Source organism: Chiloscyllium plagiosum, unplaced genomic scaffold, assembly GCF_037043375.1.
Source record: "Chiloscyllium plagiosum isolate Xiang-an unplaced genomic scaffold, Cpla_swu_hap1 HiC_scaffold_123, whole genome shotgun sequence".
NCBI lineage: Eukaryota > Metazoa > Chordata > Chondrichthyes > Orectolobiformes > Hemiscylliidae > Chiloscyllium > Chiloscyllium plagiosum.
In genome coordinates this window covers 58,328-75,898 of record NW_028270262.1, presented here as the reverse complement: position 1 = coordinate 75,898, position 17,571 = coordinate 58,328, and the positions used below count along the sequence as shown (strand labels likewise).

At 42.8% G+C, this 17,571-nt stretch overlaps 1 pseudogene; it reads right to left on the bottom strand.

Annotated features, from left to right (window-relative positions):
* The window catches only part of LOC148134008 (uncharacterized), a 47,831-nt pseudogene extending 30,565 nt beyond the window's left edge, over window positions 1–17,266 (bottom strand).
* Window positions 17,267–17,571: the final 305 nt, after the last annotated feature.

The window sequence follows — 17,571 nt, the reverse complement described above, 5'->3', positions numbered from 1 at the left end:
CAAAGGAAAAATCTCAAGATAAGATTTATTGGTGATTTTTGTCTAGAAATGCATAAATGTATCTAATAGATCCATCAGATTGCTGCTCGATCTTTCTGATGATGATTTCTGTGAAATTACAATGTGGAACCAGGCAACACTGTTCGGTATCTCGGAAGCTTCAGAGTCAAAAATATGGTGCTGGAGAAGCACAGGTCAGGCAGTATCCGAGGAGCAGGAAAATCGACATTTCGGACAAAAGCCCTTCATCAGGAATGAGGCTGGGAGCCTTCAGTGTACAGAGATAAATGGGAGGTGGGGTGGGGCTGGTTGGGAAGTTAGCTGGGAATGTGAGAGGTGGAGGGAGGTGGGGGTAATGGTAAAACGACAGAGGGCATGGTGAAGTGGATCAGTGGGAAGGAAGATAGATCGGTCATGATGGCAGTGCTGAGGTAAAAGGTTGGAACCGGGGGAAGTTGGGAGGAGGGGAAATGTGGAAAATGGTGAAGTACAACTTGATGCGATTGGGTTGGAGGGTCCCAAGTTGGAACATGATGGAGGAGGCCCAGGACCTGCATGTCCTTGGCACAGTGGGAGGGGGAGTTGAAGCATTCAGCCACAAGGAATGGGATTGGTTGGTGCGGGTGTCCTGGAGATGCTCTCTGAAGCATTCTGCAAGTAGGCATCTTGTCTCCCCATTGTAGAGGAGACCACATCGGGAGCAACGGATGCAGTAAATGATGTGTGGAACTGCAGGTGAAATTTTGATCGATGTGGAAGGCTCCTTTGGGGCCTTGGAGAGAGGTGAAGGGAGAGGTGAGGGAGGAGTTATGGGCGCAGATTTTGCAATTTCTGCCTCGGCAGAGGAAGGTGCCAGGAGGCGAGGGTGGGTTGTTAGTAGGCGTGGACCTGACTAGATAGGTTTGGAGAAAGTGAGGACTGCAGGTGTTGGGGATCAGAATCGAGAGAGTATGGTGCTGGAAATTCACAGTAGATCGAGAAGCAGGAGAAACAACATTTCAAGCATAATTCGTAAAGAAAGGCTTATGCTTGAAACTTTGACTGTTCTGCTCCTCGGATGCTGCCTGACCCGCTGTGCTTTTCCAGTGCCACACTCTCCATCTTCGAAGATTTGCTCTACGCTGCTTCCCATTCCTTATTTACATGTTGATGGCAGCACAGGGATTTCTGGAGCACGACAAATGAGATACTGCTCCCTTTGGAAACTTGAATTAATGACAGAAGCTACTGGAAACACTGAAGACTTCCAACAGTGACTGCACAGATGGGGAAAGAGGATTAATGTGTCAGATCCAGCCTCAAACAATCAGTGGTGCTGAGTTTTACATTTTATCATGAAATTAACATTTTCTCTATTTCAAATCTTTCAGACTAATGCTCAATTATTTTGCAAAATTGTGCTCAATTTTGAATAAAATCGAACTGGACAAGTTCACAAATATCCAAACAACATTCTTTATAATGTACAGCCTGTTTTATTTCTCAATCTGAACCTATTACAAACTGAGTTGTCAGTGTACAGACGGAATCTATTTCCTCACATGAGCTGGTTTATTGACCTTGACAGATTCTGAGCATTTCTGCAAGGTGGCTGCAGTTACCATTCCTGGACAGTAGAGATTTCTAACCTGCGGAACAGTGAAGTTCCCGGATCAAAGACATCGCAACAACAGAGAATAATTATTACCCGCGTGTTGGACAGTATGAGGGAGGGAGAAGCAATAATTGTCGCCCTCGTGTTGGACAGTGTGAGGGAGCGAGAGACAACAATTATCGCCTTGGGGTTGGACAGTGTGACTGAGCGAGAGATAATAATTATCGCCCTCGCGATAGACAGTGTGAGGGAGGGAGAGACACTTATTATCGCCCTCGTGTTGGACAGTGTGAGGGAGGGAGAGACAATGATTATCGCCCTCGTGTTGGACGGAGTGAGAGAGGGAGGGAGAGGCGATAATTGTCGCCCTCATGTTGGACAGTGTGAGGGAGGGAGAGACAATAATTAAAACCCTCTTGTTGAACAGTGTGAGGGAGGGAGAAACAATAATTATTGCCCTCATGTTGGACGGTGTGAGAGAGGGAGAAACAATAATTATCGCCCTCATGTTTTACAGTGTGAGGGAGGGAGAGATAATAATTATCGCCGTCGTGTTCGACAGTGTGAGGGAGGGAGAGGCAATAATTACCGCCCTCGTGTTGGATAGTGCGAAGGAGGGAGACAATAATTATCGCCCTCGTGCTGGACCATGTGAGGGAGCGAGAGACAATAATTATCGTTTCCGTGTTTGACAGTGTGAGAGAGGGAGAGACAAGAATTATTGCCCTCATTTTGAACAGTGTGGTGGTGTGTTTGAGAGGCAATAATTATCGCCATAGTGTTGGACAGTGTGAGGGAGTGAGAAGCATTAATTATCGCCCTCATGTTGGACAGTGTGAGGGAGTGAGAGGCAATAATTATCACCATCATTTAGGACAGTGTGAGGGTGTGAGAAATAATAATTATTGCCCTCGTGTTGGACAGTGTGAGGGAAGGAAGGAGAGATAATAATTATCGCCCTCTTATTGGGCAGTGTGAGGGAAGGAGGGAGAGACAATAATTATCGCCCTCGTGCTGGACAATGTGAGGGAGTGAGAAACAAATTCAAGAATCTCTCCGCGCTCCCCCCCAATAACCACCATCATTAACTTCAGGAACGGCACTTTACCGACACAGTCCTCTCTTCCTCCGACTCTGCTCCTTTCTGGCTGGGACCAGCCGTCGCAGCCATTTTAGCTCCAGGCCCCGCCCCCTCAGGCCCCGCGAGATGGCGAGATGGCGGTTAACGGCCGCTCTCGTGCGCCGAGTGACCGTTAGCAGATGCTTCAAGGGAAACTCTTTATAGAGAAACAAACCTTTCAGGGGAGAAAACACAAAAGCGGCCGACTCCAGATGCGGACAAACACAATAATATGGATCAGAATGAAATCTCCTCACAGAGAGGTGAAAGTGATAGAGGAATTTTGTGTCCCCGCATAAAGTTTCAAAACACATTGCCGCGAAGGACGGCCGCCCCCCGGGACTCGAAACATTATCTCTGCTTTATCTCTGTCTGGGCAGATGCTGCCAGACCTGAAAGACAGTAACAGATACTCAGTGGGGTGAGTCCTCGTATAGGATTCTCTGAAGGTTCAGTTGGCGGCTGGAATGCAATGGGGAACAAATGTGTGAGGTTATGCACTGGATTAAAAGGAGAGAAGGTCCTGGGGGCGGTGGTACTGAATCCTCCTTTACACATCTCTTTCTGGAATGTGCTTTTGCAAAGGATGTCTGAAAAAGATGCAGTGCTTCTGTTAAGGTTTATCCCAACACCAATAGCATGACACATTAGAGGTACAGTTTGCAGATGACACAAAAATTGGAGGTTTGTGGACAGCGAAGAAGATTACCTCAGATTACAACAGGATCTGGACCAGATTGGGCCAATGGGCTGAAAAGTGGCAGATGGAGTTTAATTCAGATAAATGTGAGTTGCTGCATTTTGGGAACGCAAAACTTAGCAGGACTTATACACTTAATGGTAAGGTCGTAGGGAATGTTGCTGAACAAAGAGACTTTGGAGTGTAGTTTCATACTTCGTTGAAAGTGGAGTTGCAGATCGATAGAATAGTGAAGAAGGCAGTTGGTATGCTTTCCTTTATTGGTCAGAATATTGAGTACAGGAGTTGGGAGGTCATGTTGCAGCTGTACAGGATGTTGTTGACGACACCTTTGGAATATTGTGTGCAATTCTGGTCTCCATCCTATCGGAAGGATGTCATGAAACTTGACATGGTTTGGAAAAGATTCACAAGTGTTGAAGGATTCGAGTTGTAGGGAGAGGTTGAACAGGCTGGGGCTGTTTTCACTGCAGCGTCAGAGGCTGAGATGTGACTTTGTAGAGGTTTCTAAAATCATGAGGGTCATGGATAGCGTAAATAGACGTGTTTTTCCCTGGGGTCGGGGAGTCCAGAACTAAAGGGCATGATTTAGGGTGAGAGGAGAAAGATATAAAAGAGTCTGAAGGGACATTTTCTTTATGTAAAGTGTGGTGCATGAGCTTCCAGACAAAGTGGTGGAGGCTGGTACAATTACAACATTTAAAAGGCATCTGATGGGTATATAAATAGGACGTGTTTTTAGGGATGGGGCCAAGTGCTGGAAAATGGCACTACATTGGATTGGGATATCTGACTGGCATGGACGAGTTGTACCAAAGCGTCTGTTTCCTTTGTGTACATCTTTATGTCTCTCTACTATGTGGGCTGTTCCCCAGGGTGCACACTGAGACAAATATCTACTTAACCTGGAGGAACATCAACTCGGTGAAATATGCTATTTCGTTTGCCTGGAATTTGTTGGATTTCCAGAGCCCTGACCGAATGTCACAGACTGGCACATTGCATGGTCCAGGTCTACGTGCTGTGGGATATAGGCATAAAGCTCGGGTCAGCTGCCACCAAGGCACAGTGAGGAAAGTCCACCGCTTGAGAAATTTTTCAACAGTTAAAGGTGGGATCTGATCATTTATGGGATCATTCAGGTAGGTCATCTTTATGTAAATATTGACTTTTGAACGTAAGAAATGTTTTTCATTTGTTTGGTAGGGTTGAGTCAAACTGTGATGTTTGTTTGGTTTCTTCACCAAAGCAATGTTTTTGAAAGTAAAAGTAAGTACTAATCTGAAGGAGTTGGGCGATAAGACCAGGGTGAAGGTCCGACTCAGGACGATCTGTTGGAGAAGGTTTCCCATCACCTGTCCTGTGGAGAAGGGCTAGCAGCCAGGACATCAAGATCTTACTTCCATTAATGTGACCACACACCAGTCAGAATATTTCAGTCCCGAAATAAATCATTCACTCTGATGGAGAATAGAGAAACCACTAACCAATTAGTGAAGAGCTTTACTATCCAATTCTTGAAACTGTTGCTCTTCCGGTGATCCATCGTTCTGCCCTGTGTATTGGAAGATAACAGGTGGAGGAGCTGCATTAAAAAGGGAGACAGAAAGCAGGAAACATATGCCAGTTAGCGTATCATGTCACATGGAATCTGTTGGAAGGTATTATAGATTATATTTAGATTACATTACAATGTGGAAACAGGCCCTTCGGCCCAACAAGTCCACACCGACCCGCCGAAGCGAAACCCACCCATACCCCTACATTTACCCCTTACCTAACACTACGGGCAATTTAGTATGGCCAATTCACCTGACCCTGCACATATTTGGACTGTGGGAGGAAACCGGAGCACCCAGAGGAAACCCACGCAGACACAGGGAGAACGTGCAAACTCCACACAGGCAGCCGCCTGAGGTGGGAAATGAACCCAGGTCTCTGGCGCTGTGAGGCAGCAGTGCTAACTGCTGTGCCACCGTGCCGCCCGCACGGGGTTGTGTCTTTGGGGTCCTGAAGGGAGAGGGTGATCAGCTCCATATCGTGATCCACATTGGTAACAACGAAATATGTAGAAAGAGGGAGAGGGATGTAAAGCAGGACTTCAGGGAGCTAGGATGGAAGTTGAAAGCTCGAACAAGCAGAATTGTTTTCTCTGGTTTGTTACCCGTGCCACGTGATAGCTAGGGAAGGAATAGGGAGAGATATCAGCTGAACGTGTGGCTGCAGGGATGGTGCAAGAGGGAGGGTTTCAGGTATATGGATATTTAAGGCTCATTCTGGGGAAGATCCGACGTCTACAAACAGGACAGTACAATGGTGACTGAAAGAACTTTTGACGAGGACTTGTTTACTGAAGTGGTATGGGCTGAGGTTAGAAACAGAAGAGGAGAAGTCCCACTGCTGGGAGTTTTTAAAATAGGTTTCCGTAAAGTTTAAGAAATATGAGGAGAGGATTGGCAAAATGATTCTGGGTAGGAGTGAAAGGAACAGGGTGGTCATTATGGGGCTTCAACTTCGCCAATATTGACTGGAAATGCTCTAACTCTATTACATCGGATACAACAGTTTTTGTCCAATGTGTGCAGAAGGGTTCCCTAACACAGGTATATAAGGGGCCGACAAGAGGGGTGGCCACATTGGATCTGGTACTTGGCAATCAACCACGTCAGGGGTTTGATTTAGTTGTAGATGAGCACTTTGGAGAGAGTGCTAAAATTCGATTGTGTTCAGTTTAGCGATGGAAAGCGATCGGTACATGCCACATGGGAAGTGTTGGAGACGGGAGACGGGCAATTATAATGCGATTAGGCAAGACTTAGGAAGCACAGAATGGATTATTAAAATTCAGGTGAAGGGGACAATCGAAATATGGAGCTGGTTTAAGGAACAGATATTGCGTGTCCTTGATAGATATGCCCCTGTCAGGCAAGGAGAAAGTGATAAGGTAAGGTAAGTTTGGTTTACTAAATAAATTGTAACTCTTGTTCAGCGGAAGAGGGAGGTTTATGTGACATTGAGACAAGACGGTTGAGATAAGACGATGGAGAGCTACAGATTGGCTAGGAAGGATTTGAAGAGAGAGTTAAGAGAGCAAGGAGGGGATATGAACAGTTTTTACCAGGTAGAATAAAGGAGAACCATAAAGCTTTCTATAGGTCTGTGAGGAATAAAAGAATGACTAGTGCAAGAATAGGGCCAGTCAAAGACAAAAAGTGGGAAGTTGCATGTGGACACTGTGGAGATCGCAGAGGTGCTAAACGAATATTTCTCATCTGTTTTCGCTCAGGAAAAGGAAAATATTGTAGATGAGTAGGCTAAGTTAAGGGATAGAAAGGAGTATTAAAGAGGAGGTGCTAAAAATTCTGGAAGATGTGAAATTAGATAAGTCCCCAGGGCCAGATGGGATTTATCTGAGGATCTTGGGAAGCTAGGGAGGCGATGGTGGAGCCTTTAACCTTGATCTTTGAGTCGTCATTGTCTACAGGTTCAGTACCGGAGGACTGGAGGATTGCAAATTTTGTGCCCTAGTTCAGGAAGGGCAGTAAATATGACCCAGATAGTTATAAACCAGTGAACCTTATGTCTGTTGTAACAAACGCTTTGGAAAGGATTATAAGGGATAGGATTTGTAATCATCTAGCAAGCAACAATTTGATTGGAGATAGTCAACACAGTTTTGTCTAGGGCAGATCGTGTCTCACAAATCTCACTGAGTTTTTGAGAAGGTAAACAAGTACGTGGATGAGGGTAGGGCAGTTGACGTGGTGTTAATGGGCTTCAGTTAAGCCTTTGATAAGGTTCCACGTTGTAAGAGTCTGGATAAATTGCGGAGGCATGGGATTGAGGGTGATTTAGCAGTTTGGATTAGAAATTGACTTTCTGTAAGAAGGCAGTGAGTGGTGGTTGATGGAAAATATTCAGCCTAGAGTCCAGTTACAATTGGTGTGCCATGAAAATCTGGTTTGGGACCACTGTTGTTTGTCAATTTCTATAAATGACTTGTACACAGACATAGGTGAATTGGTTAGTATGTTTGCAGATGACACTAAAGCCGGTGGAGTGGGGGACAGTGTGGAAGAATGTTGCAGGTTACAGAAGAACTGCAGGTAAAATGCAGAATTGGGCTGAGGTGGCAAATGAAGTTCAATGCAGATAAATGTGAGCTGATTCACTTTGGGAAGAGTAACAGGAAGGCAGAGTACTGTGTCAATGGAAAGATTCTTGGCAGTTTGGATGTGCAGAGGTGTCTTGGTGTCCATGCACATATATCCCTGGAAGTTGCCACCCAGTTGATAGTGCTGTTTAGAACGCATATGTGTGTTGGGTGACATTGGGAGAGGGATTGAATTCCAGAGCTGTGATATCATGCTGCAACTGTACAAAATGTTAGTGCAGCTTCACTTGGAATATTGTGCACAATGCTGGTCGCCACATTACAGGAAGGATGTGGAGGCATTGGGAAAGGTACAGAGGAGATTTACCAGGATGTTGCTTGTCTGGAGGGAAGGTCTTACGAGGAATGGCTGAGGGACTTGGGTCTTTTCTCATTGAAAAGAAGAAGCCTTATAGGGGATTTAATGGGGAAATACAAGATGTTCAGAGGATTAGATAGGATGGACAGTGTGAGTCCTTTCCTAGGATGATGACTTGTATGAGGAGGCATAGCTGCAAGTTGATGGGTGATGGATTTAAGACAGATGTCAGAGACAGGTTCTTCACTCAGAGAATGGTAAGGCTGTGGAATTCCCTGCCTGCCAATGTATTTAACTAAGCCACATTCGGTTCATTTAAACAGTCCTTGGATAGGTATATGGATGATGATGATGGGATAATGTAGGAGGAAGGGCTTACAGTGGTTTGCAGGTCGGCGCAACATTGAGGGCTGAAGGTTCTGTTCTACACTGTATTGTACTATGTCCTGTACATAATATAATATACAAACATACATAGTATATTTGGATCTTCCCCTGGAATGTTTTCCACCTGCATGCTGGAGACTCAAAGAGGAGTTTCACTATTCTCCAACCTGTGTAAACCTTTGAGCGCCTCAATAGTTTCTGGAGCCAGCAGTCTCATATTCCCTTGCCAACCCACTGATCATGCTCTCAGAGAGCACAGTTTTGATGTGCAGTACAGAAACAAGTAAGGTATAATGAGCGGATAGACTTACCTGGTCTGTTCTGCACGAAATTTCCAACATGCAACTCTATTTATGTAGAAGCACGCACACCTCCAATACGGAATATTATTTATGTAATAACACAAACAGTTTGAATATGCAACAATATTTATGAATGAACACGAACAACACCATTGCATAATAATGTTTACATATACATAAACAGCTTTAATGACCGTATCTCAACTGAAACAGTACCAATACAAAACAATATTTACGGACAAACACCAACAGTTAGAATACACATGAACATTTATACAGAAACAAAAACACTTCAAATGTGCGCTAATATTCACCCATAAGCACGAATACTTCCAATCTATAACAACATTTATGTAAAACAAGGACAGCGCCGTCTGCAATAATCGTACGCAAACAGGTCCAATGCATGATGATGTTTATTTTTATATACGAGAAATTCCAATACAGAATAGTATTTATGCATGGCCACAATGTAATCCAACATACAACAACACGAATACATTATATATAAACATATACGTGCATTTATTTGTAGAACACATGTATGTATAACATGTAATGTTGTTTACATGAATGATTAAAGAGTGGAAGCGAATGTGCTGTAGCCAGGTTTGTGGATGACATAAAAATAGGTGGGAAGGCAAATTACGAGAGGGGTACAAACAGTTTAGAGAGATATTCATAGGTGAACTATTTGTACCAGAATTTGTCAAATAGGAAATCACGTTGCATAGTGTGAATTTGCTCATTTTGGAAATTCGAACAGCAGAACAGAACAACATCCTAAGAGAGAAAAGTTTTCAGAAAGCTGAAACAAAAGGAGACTTGAGATTAAATATGCACAAAACACAGCAAACTAGCACAGAAGTGCAGCAGGTAATCTAGAAGTCTGATGGAATATTGGATCTTATTTCAAGGGGGTCAGAGTGTAAGTGCAGGGAAATCTTCCTGCTTCTGTACAAGGTACTGATAGAGTCCTGTGAGCAGTTTTTGTTCCCATATTGAAAGAAAGAAGATCCAACATACAATGTTTATAAAAGGCATAACAAGTCAAACTGACAACAGTGTTTAGGTATAGCTGCAAACATATTCAGTGCAAAACTGTATTTACATAGAGACACAAATGTCTCCAACATACAGCACTCTCTATATACAGTGACACGGACACGTCATACGTATAACAGTTGTTATATATTGAGCCAAAACCTACAACAGACAATTATATTTACATACAGGCACAAACATTTCGATGCTATTGCATGAAGAATTTGCAATATGTTACATGAAGCATTCAGAATCAAGTAGACAAATGCATGGTGCAAATTAATATCACAAGAACTTTGAACTATTTAAACTGGGTGAGGCACAGGAGTTTTTATTAAAATTTCCAGAAGATGCATGTAGAATAGAGAGTATGGAAAGGGACAGGAACAGAACTTCAGGCACATAAGGTAATGGGACAATATGAGAAGAATAGCAGTCAGTGAAGGACGAAGAGTGTTGTATTTAAATGTATGCAACATATGAAACAAGATAAATGAGTTTATAGCGCAAGTTGAAATTGGCAGCTACAATGTTGACGTGATACGACATGGCATTGAACTCCTCTGTTCATTAAAGCAAACACCCAGAAAAGCTCGCCTCACCTCGTAGTCTCTTAAAGTATGAACGAGCAAGAACTCACAAATTCCACTATTTGAAGAAAATAATATCAATTTAGATTTTTTAACTCTAAAATTGAACATTAAACAAAAACTATTTGCAATTCTCAACTCTCCTTTCCCTTCTCTGCTTATTATCTGTCTTCCAATCTACAACAGTATGCTGTTCTAATAAGACACTGACTGAAATTACGTCAACTTAGTTTCAAAACCACACAGCGGCTGTCACTTCTGTGACTTTACTTTTCCAGCTGAAGATCTCCCGGGATCATCACCTTTCTTTTTACTGTGAATATATTTCATATGAAAAGGTAGGTTGGATAGAGAGTATTTCCGAATTTGTTGGTCTCAGTCGGTGGCATATACCCTTTGTCCAGTTTCCAAAATGCATGTTTTTTTTATATCCCAACATCGGATCATTTCAGTGGTTCAATGTTGGCAAAACAATAAATTCAAACTTGATTGGTTTTTTTTATTCTGGGGCATAATTTAAACTGATTTGTTAAATTCGAATTGTTGTCAAAACAGTCTTCCAACTCAGGCATCTATTTCCAATACAATCTGGGACTATGATCTCGTCATAGACACAGGTGCCTGTAAGCTCTCAGTTCATTCAATTTCTCTTACATGTCCTGCACACTCATTCAGCTCCGTAACAGAGCTCATCACAGTAATGCGTTTGCAAGGGGTTTATGGATGGGCAGTAAATACCCAAGAATACATATCCCATTAAAAGTAACAAGAAATGGTCAAAGAGGGTTGCATTGCCTTGTCAATAAGAAGACTTTTTGAGACCCCTGTTTATTTCTCTTTCCTTCTACCCCTACACTACTGCCTAACTGTGGTTGTGTTTATTTTCCCCAGCATTCATATTGTGTGTGTGTGCAGGTGTGAGACATGTTGAAGTGCAACAGGTGTGCAAATCTTTATTCAATTTCCACCACCAGGAAGAAAGGAAACACCCGAGTGAGACAGTTGTTTATTTTTTTCCTTTTTATTACTTTTTTTCCACAGAGTGAACTGGATGTCTGACACTCCTGTTTCTTTTTTATTCCCCCACACTAGCTCCTAACTGCGGAAGTGCTTATTTTCCCCCTAGCACCCATTTTGTGTGTGTGCAAGTGTGAGACACAGTGAAAGACAACAGGTGAAAAAAATCTTTATTCAATTTCCACCATCAGGAAGAAAGGAAACATCCGAGTGAGACCCTTGTTTATATCTGTCATACAGGGCTCTGTTATGGGCCCTGGTTAACAGCACCAAGCAGGGATTTCATATTCGATTAGATCTACCAGGTCCTTGTTCTAAACGCTACAGAAGGCATTTAGAGGGACAGGATGTATTTAGAAAGGCATAATGCGATTAGGGATCAACCATAAGGCTTTGTGCGTGGAAAATAATATCTCCCTAACTGGATTGAGTTTTGAAGAAGTGACGAATACGACTGATGAAGGAAGAGTGGTGGATGCTCTCTGCAGTGACTTCAGCAAGGTATTCGACAAGGGTCCGTGTGACCAGTCGGAACTCGTTCCACTGTGACATGCAATTTATGTTCATTGGATGTGAAGACAGGATGGATGGTTGTAAGTTGTAAGTTTGCAGGTGACACCAAAATTGATGGTGGAATAGGCATTAAAGAAGGTCGTCTCAGAGTGCAACAGGACCTTGATTAGATGGGCCATTGTGCTGAAGCGTGTCAAGGGGAGTTTAATATAGAGAAATGTGAATTTCTACAATTTGGCAGTGCAAATCAGGGCTGGGAATGATTTGCAGGTAGACAGATATTCCTTGGATCATCGGAGGCCTAGGATTGTAGAGATTATAAAATTACAAGGTTGATGTGTCTAGCCAGGTCTTTTTCCAAAACTAAAATGTTTTGAAGGAAAGAAGAACTGAAAAACGTTTTCACGTACATAAACCCAGACATATCGGAACCCGTGCCTTTAGGACCCGTCTGAAAAAAAAAAACAAGCTCTAAATAAACGTGGTGATGGGGCAACATTGTCAAAATCTGTTTATAAAAAAAATGCACAAATTGAATTCCATATCTCATTCACCTAGATAATCTGGCCTATAAGTCCTCACATGGCCCTTAATGTCTAATGCCACGTTTCTAGCGCTCCCTGTGATTATGCATGGTCAGCAGTAGATTTAAATTCTTTTATTCCTCAGCTATCCATATCTTCCTTGAATAATTTTGATGTAAAATTTGCAAATCTGTGAGTCGTCCGTATCTGTTGAAAAAATTGAGTTACTCCTCCACAATCCCTTTAGCTCAGATATTGCATAATGGAGTGGCCTCTGGAAATCTAGTGGGCTCATTTATTATTGTAATTCTCACTCTTTGTTTTAGGTAGGGGTCCTATGCAATCAGTTAAGACTCTTTAAAAGTGTTCAGCAAACGCAGGAATAGGTATTAAAGGTACGGGTTTCTCCACTCTTCACTTGACACTCTAATCTCACTCTACATAAATGAGCATTTGTTCTCTCGCCGCGTTGCTGGCACGTTTTCAGGGAATAGCCCTTCAGAGCTACATATTTCATCATATTTTAACATCAAAGATTGAGCGGATCCTGCATCTCTTAACCTTTTAACCACTTTACCTGCTGCTCCTGGCCTACGCAAAAAAAAGCTTAGCCTACGCAGGTTCATAGTTTAAGAAGAGCTGGCACTTCCTCTATAACCGATCTCCGACCAGATTGTACAGTCTGGTGCATCTTTGTAGCCCCCACTGTGCTTTCCGTTACCATTCCAACAAACTACATGGCTTATCCTATTTTCCTAACACAACAATGCTGTGGTTTCATGTGTCCTGCTTTATTATCGTGAAAAGACTGGACTCTTTGTACATGTGTTTCCCCTTCAAAGGTTTTTTTTAACCCCGTGGTAAGTTATCCACACGATCTCCACAAGAACTGCATTTCCCTTACAACGTGAGGACTTCTCTTTTCGTCAATTTCTATCCCTTACGGATTGGAATTGACGTTGGATGCCAACATTTGATTTCACAACCAACCCAAAATCATTGGGCATTTCAACTGATAATTGTGCCGTTTTCATTGTCTGCTCTTGCACATGAGTACTTGTTACATCAGGAAGTAAACGTTTGAAATCCATCAACATAATTGTCTTTCCTCGAGCGTCATAGGTTTGATGATTTTTTTTTCTGTTAACCACCAATCAAAATTAACTTGTTTGATGATTTCAACATGTAAGTTTGACCAGGCCCCTTCATTATTTTCCTGAAATGCTGTCTGTAGGATTCTAGCACATTCTCATATGCACTTAAAATGGCTTTACGCTCCAGATCCATCTTATGGTATGATATAAATACCTCACTAGATCTACCTTAGAGTTTTATTTTGACTAATAAGAGTCACATGGTCACTGGCCACTTTAATTGTTTAGCCACATTATGAAATGAGATGAGAAACAGCTTCTGCATCCTTCTCCTCAAATTGAGGCAATACTTGAATATATTTAATCAGATCCAAGATAGCCTTGCAAAACCAAACCAAACCAAACCTTGAACTGGGAGAATTAACCGCTCCCCTTTCATATACAAGTGTTAAAAAGAAAAGCTTAAAAGCCCCCTCACGTATATATTTCCAGACATATCGGAACTTCTATCTTTATGAGACCTTTTGAAAAAAGACCCAAGAATAATGTAACCTTGTTTAATTAGCGGCATTAATTCACGCCATAATCTGACGCAATTTTAAGCTACAAGAAAGATAAAATAACATACTTAGATCAAGTTAATCTTCATTCATCGTGGTCTACAGGGTCCCTTCTCGTGGTCTTCCGTAACCAGGAGTCCCTCATCCACGGACTGACAAAGCCAAAGTTGACGACCCACTGATGCCACCATGAGACCACACGCCAGGCCAACTACAGCAACGTGTCACAGCTCCAGATCGACTACAGCCAAGATTCCATTCTCCAAGCCAACAAAATGATGAGTTCCCACCAACAGTGTTCCGGCCTCCCAGACATCAGGAAGATTAATGAAACAAAATGAAAACAATACACAAAAAGGAGAGAGCGAAAAGGAATCTCTCCCCCCACCCCCGTCAACGTAAACACTACCTGCACCTTGCCTGCTGGAGTTGGAGTCATATCTGACGGATCCCAACGGTGCAGGCCCTAGCTTCTGCTCAGTTTCCTCATGGCCTGCCCTTCATTGCGTATTTCCCTTTCTTGCTCAGTTAGTTATTTCTTTGAATTGAAGTAACAATGCACTTTTCAGGATTCTTGGGGTTAGAGATACTGATATCTTGAATTATCGTGGGTTCCCAGTAATACTCCATTGAGTGCAATTTATGCACCAGGATCTGCCGTTAGTATTCACTCGTCCTTTCTCAGGAGAGGGAGTTTCAGGACGAGGCAGAAAAAGAACCACACTCTGACAAACATTCACATCCTACCACACGTACAGAAATACAGTTACATAAGTAGACATGACAAACCAACATGCAAAAGGTAACAGAAACATTGTTATATACGCACATGATCATACTCAAACATAGTTACAGAACTGCACAATTAGATGCAGATATTGAGCGACACATAAACACACACACACACACACATCCTGCTGGAGATAGAGAAAAATCTTGACACATGGACAGACAGCGAAATGTAGTCTGAACAATACAATCACCTGTTTGAACAGGAGCACCGGCAGGCAGAGACACATGCGGATTCCCACAATAATACCCCGAGACAGGTAGACATGGAGTCACAGAACCATCTTGAGACGCTGACAGTAATGCAAACACTCAGTAGACGCACATGTGCTAGGAATGCAATGATTTACAGTCACACACTCAACTACTTAATGAACATACACACAGACAGAAGCACATCAGATGCACATGAGCAAAACACACACACAGCTTCACGACCGTAAAGCACAGTACTGACCTTGAGGTGCTGGTGTTAGACTGGGGTGGACAAAGTTAAAAATCGCACAACACCAGGTTAAAGTCCAATAGGTTTATTTGGAAGCACTAACTTTCAGAGCGCCGCTCCTTCCAACAGGTGATGAAAGAGTGGCAGTCTCATAGCTCGTAGTTCCAAATAAACCTGTTGGACTTTGACCTGATGTTGGGTGATTTTTAACATAAAGTACAGCAGCAGACACATAAGTAGAAGTAGTCACAGTCACAGAAACATACAAACGCAAGAAGGATAAAACGAGGGACATTCCCACAAAAACAATGAAGCCGCCTACACACAGAGACTGTAACACACCGAAAGAGAAAGAAACACAGACAATCTTCCGCACTGACATTGGGGCGGGGAGGAGGTGGAATGGGGAGTGGCTTGGTGGGAGAGAGAGGAAGAGAGACAACCAAAGTGCCACAGATGAATGAACAAAACGTTACAGAACTATACTTCATATTGTGTCACGGTATTGCTCGTTGTGACCAAGCATGTTGTGTTCTCCAAAATCACTTACTGCAGTAAAATCAGTGACTGAAGGGATGAGGAAGGGACTTGAGTCAATGCACGTAAAAATAAGCTAAACTGAGTCAAAATTCTGATTTAGTCAATGAGAGCACGTGACGAAGAGAGCGAGAGAGAGAGAGAGGGAGAGAGAGAGAAGGAGGTAGACAGAGACATAGGAAGAATTAGACAGCGAGACAATGAGTGAGATAGACAGAGAGACTGAGCGAGTCAGACAAAAAGTGAGAGAAACAGTGTCAGAGAAAGACCGAGAGAGAGAGAGAGAGAGAGAGAGAGCACGAGAATAACAGAAGGAGAGACTGACAGCAAGAAACTGGGAGATAGGGAGAGCGATAGAGATAGAGGTAGTGAAATAGAATGACAGACAAAAAGAGGCAGAGAAGGACAGGGAGTGACACAATAGCAGATAGAAAAAGGTAGGGAAAAGTGTTGTGAGTGGACAGAAGTTTGGCTTAAGAAACCCTTTCAAGAATAAATACAACAACAGAAAATTATTTCATATTTCGATGAGAGCATCACCAGCATCTGGAGTCTTTCTCTTGTTGTAATAAAGTGTTTATTGGGAGTTGTACCGAGAGAGACTGACAATCATCATAATACAGTCGGGACTGTTTCTGCCCCTATCTCGCCTCCACTGCAGGGGAAATGCAGAGACCCCTCCTGCCAGTGTTTAGCACTCATCCACAAGACATTCCGTGAATACCCAATGTTTCAACTACACGCATCAAATCACTTCTCCAGCCTCTTTCCATTCTATACTGCTCCTGTTAGTTACCTCTTGTCTCATTACCAGCTGTACCTTTGTGATATCGTCAATAATTTTAATGTAGAGATGGATAGGCTGTTGTTCAGGTGTGAAAGGGGATGGGTGGAGTGAACCTCCGGGACAGACGTGAATGTTGATTTGATGTTGTAATTGGATTATCCATGATATTCTGGAATGGCAGGAAGACCAGAATCGAAAGGCTGAATGACCTGGTACTGCTCATTTTCTGTTTGTCTCCGTATGTGACAATCCATCAGGCAATCAGGGACAGTAGCATGTTTCTGAGCATATTAAATGGTGACTGCATTCGCTCTCCCCTTCCCAACTCGGTGTCATACTCGGATTTATGTGATTGTGCTGATGGAATCCTCGCATACGTATGCAGTTTCTGCTCTGGAAACACTGTAGACCTCCCTGAGGTATTTTGCTGAGTCATTAAGAGAACAAATTTACGAGACCAGTTCTTGCACCGCACTCCTGAATTTTGCTCTGAACTTGGACAGTGTTATTGCATAAAATAATGTGTTCGTACTGCAGCTGAAATCCTTGAGTACGTATCCAATTTGTTCATAAGCACCAATAGTTGTTCCATTAATGACATAGTATAGGAAACTTGTACCGTACAGTAACCACAGAAGTATGAAGCTGATGGATATGGTGAAGAGGGAAATCACTGACTTCCTTCGGTTCTCCATCTCCACATCTTTGTGACTCTCCCCCTTGCTGTTACACCTCAGTGTCCTGCGGACTCGACTAGCCACGAAAATGTGCCTGACTGTCAGAGTGTTCATCAACAGAATTAACACGAATGGGACGAAAGGTGTTAAAATGTTATCAAGCCAGTTATATCCCTGCCACTTGGGATCAGTAAAAAAAATTGACTTTGTTTGGCAGCCCCACGGAACATTGCCAATTATCCTCTCAGGTTGAAACCGAAAATAGAAGGGAATGTTTACTGAACAAAACAGAATGCTAATTGTAGCTAGAGTCAGAGCCAAGGTTTTCTCTGTCCAACATATTCTCTTAAGTTTCTGGCAGCAAATGACCACATTCGCTGGAAGCATTCGGTGTCAAGAGTAAAATAAACTGAAACAAT